Source organism: Octopus bimaculoides, chromosome 8 (assembly GCF_001194135.2).
Source record: "Octopus bimaculoides isolate UCB-OBI-ISO-001 chromosome 8, ASM119413v2, whole genome shotgun sequence".
In the NCBI taxonomy this organism is placed as follows: Eukaryota; Metazoa; Mollusca; class Cephalopoda; order Octopoda; family Octopodidae; genus Octopus; species Octopus bimaculoides.
Window position 1 is genome coordinate 49,828,756 of NC_068988.1, and position 4,006 is coordinate 49,832,761.

A 4,006-nucleotide genomic window follows, 5' to 3' on the forward strand; every position below is an offset into this window, starting at 1 on the left:
AATGTAAACAACTGAATACTTGTCAGTGATTGGTTGAAATTATCGAAATAAGACAATTTTTTACATGAAATAAATTCGAATACAAAAATATTTTTCTGTTCTATAACACAAAATAGATAAGTATACGAAGTTTGAAAGTCTTTCCGTACCAAAAACACTACGTAAAACATTAATGAAAAATGTGGCCCCCGTTTTAAAATAGATCCAGTAGCAGCAGCAGCAGCAGCAGCAGTAGTAGTAGTAGTAGTAGTAGTAGCATCATCGTTATTATTATTACTGAAAGGAGGCAAGCTGACAAAATAGTTACTGCAACCGTGAAAATACTTAACGGTACTTTTACCGACTTATAACGTTCTGGGTTCAAATTCTGCCGAGGTCGAATCTGCCTTTCGTCTTTTTTGGGACGATGAAAGAAGTACAAGCTGAGCACTGGAGTCGATGTAATGGAAAGCACTTTTGTTGTTGCTATTGTAGTTGTTGCTATTGTTGATCTCTGTAGTAGTAGTAGCAGTAGTAGTAGTAGTGGCAGCAGCAGTATTGAAAGCTGGTTAACTGGCTGAATTTTTACAGCGCTGGACAAAATGCTTAGCAGCATTTCTTCCGACTCTTTACGATCTGGGATCAAATTTCGGTGACGTCGACTTTGCCTTTCATCCTTTTTAGGGTCGATAAAATAAGTACTTGTTGAACACTGGCGACAACAGAAGCAACTCTTACACGATTCCAAACACTGCAGTTTGTTCATGTAGCAGCAGATGTGCAAGAACAAGCCTTCACATTAAATGTAACTGGGAAAGTTTTATAAAATCCAACAGCATATTTTTGTCACAGGATATAATCGAGGAGAGAGTAGAGAAGATTTCAACATCTCTGTCTACGAAAACACGGAAGCAGATTAAATTTTCGCATTAAATTAAGTTTATCTAGTACTGCAACAAGCCTTCTGGGACATATCGGGAGAAATTATCTCAACTGAAAAACAGCAATAGCAATAGAACTTATTGCTGTACCTTTAAAACTGAAAATACGGCGAAAACACGGGTTGAAGGTATGTACATTGTTTTTGGTTCTTTGTTGGTTTTTCTTTATCTGTTGTATTGAAAACATTCTGCGTAATACGTGTATCTTGACTAGTAATGCTATTTTCAGTATGATGTATATATGTATAATCCCCAAATTCTGTTTATGTATTTGTCTGCATTTTTTAATATTATTTTATCGTTCTCTAAATATATTATTATAAAGATTGCTTCTGCTGCTATTTCCAGATCTTTATATTAGAATAATTTCTATGTTTCTGTTAGCGATTCACTAATACTTTGATCGGGATGAAATCCTATTTCTATGTATCTTTAATAGCAACATCTGTTCGATTTACCTTGATTTGCCTGTGTTTATTGGCATGCATATCTCAGGGTAAAGTCATTTTCTCATTCTCTAAGAACCTTTCGCGTTTGATTTATGCCACTTCTTTCCTGTCGGTTTTAACAATGCTGGAATAATTTCCATAAAGCTCCCAATCCCGAAAGCCTACACAAGCTTTCTTTGCAGATTAAGATTGCGCAACCAATAACATTGTAATTAATTATTCCTTTTCAGCTTCGTATTCGTGGTTAGTTATTGTACTATGCAATTGTCCTAAGTATAGCCGGTTTTCATCTTTTCTGTATGTTTTGGCACTAAGTCACTATTGCGAAGGCTAGAGTCATAAATAGGCTTTACGCTTGAACTGGCATACAGGAGAGACGACAGGACCGCCAAAGCATCAGATAGTCATATACACTTTCCTTAGAGATATCCCAACTTATGCATCTATTTAGAAATATAGTAAGGAAGAATACCTCCATCACTGACTTATTTTTTTATCATTAATGATATATGTCTATGCACACACACTCGCACATATATGAGTATATATAAGACCCCTTGAACATATATTTATATAATATATAACTAGTCAAGGGTACTACGTGAGCACCTGCATCGCTAAAAATATATATCTTCTATATATTTTATAAATTTGGCCTGTACGGCTGGTATTCGCTGCCACTAAGTGATGGTATTTTGATAGTACTATCACTCTCATATTTACTCATAAATAATTTCACGTATTTCGTTTGTTTAAGTGTTGTTTGGTCACTTCAAACGAATTTGCAAGCATGGTGGGGGCAAATTTTAGTAGTTGTTGGCTAGCAGGTTTGGCTGACGGGAATCAGGCACTGTCTGGCGCTAAATTCGAAATCATGATACCAAGCATTACTTTTGCTGACCTAACAGAGGTAAGACGATTTTATTGTTCACTGGAATTTTTTCCTATCATGCTTCTATTAATTTCGTGACAGTGGAGGCGCAATGGCCCAGTGGTAAGGGCAGCGGACTCGCGGTCGTAGGATCACGGTTTCGATTCCCAGACAGGGCGTTGTGAGTGTTTGTTGAGCGAAAACGCTTAAAGCTTCACGAGGCTCCGACAGGGTGTGGTGGCGAACCCTACTGTACTGTTTCACCCCAACTTTCTCTCCCTCTTTCTGTTGTACCTGTATTTCAAAGGACCAGTCTTGTCACACTCTGTGTTACGCTGAATCTCTCCGAGAACAACGTTAAGGGTACAAGTGTCTGTGGAGTGCTCAGCCACTTATACGTTAATTTCACGAGCAGGCTGTTCCGTTGATCAAATCAACTGGAACCTTCGTTGTCGTAACCGACGGAGCTCCACGAATTTTGTGACTATTCCGTGACTTATATTTTTAACGATGCAGGTTCTCACGTAGTACGCTTGTGTGTGTTTGTATATATATATATATATATAGTCAGTCGGATGTTCGGTTACATGAAAGATATTCAGTTGAATATAACGCTATCTTTGATTCTAGCTTTGGATTTCGGTTACTATTTCCCCATCTTGTTTTACATGTGAATGTGTAATATATATATGTGTGTGTGTTTGAGTATGTGTGTGTTTGTGTGTGTTCGTGTTCATGACAAGAATCCCCCTCACCAGAAACACCGCTTTAGTAGTAGTAGTAGTAGTAGTAGTAGAAGAAGAATGATATTCACTGGATAACGTTTCTCTCCCTTTTGCACTACCATGCACCAATTTAATATGGTGTTGCTGCAAAATACATAGGTTGGAATCGTTTTACCATAAATTTATTGTTTTATTTTTGACGAGTGATTGAGTTGTTTTCTTCGCAATTTTATCCTAATTCGAAATTCAACTCACATTTTACTCAACACTTCAGAATCTAGAGTTATGCAAAATCCTTGCTGGATAAATTTTTTCTTCTGATTCCTGATTTTATCGATCTGCAACTGAAGGAATAAAAGACCTTTACTTATGCCAAGGCTTGAACTCCCGACGCAGAAACATTATGCAGTATATTCAGTGAGCAATATAGTTCTATATTTAAGAGATGAGGAATTGTGTACATTATTTACATTGTTTACATTTGACGGATATTTGTCCTCATCTTGTTTGATGTTAACACGTTTCGGCTGATATACCCTCCACTCTTCATCAGGCTGATTCAGAGTTCGATTCCAGGCAGTGATCTGAATAATAATAATAATAATAATAATAATAATAATAATAATAATAATAACATCGAAAAATACCATAGGATTGAGAACCCAGGTTCGAAATTTCCCCCAAGACACCTGATGAAGGCTGGAGAGTATATCAGTCGAAACGTTGTGTTAACAACAAACAAGATGAGGGCAAATATCCGTCAAATGTAAATAATGTATTCAGTGAGAAAGATTTACAAATCATTTGCTATACAGTAATCCCTCGCCGTATCGCGGTTCACCTATCGCGGTTTAACAAATAGACCCCAGGCCTTATGCTTTGTAAGCCTAGTACTTATTCTATCGGATTCTTATGCCGAACCACTAAGTTGCGGGGGCGTAAACACACCAACATCGGTGTCAAGCGATGGTGGTGGTGATGGGACAAATACTCACACACACACACACACACACACACACACACACACACACACACACACAC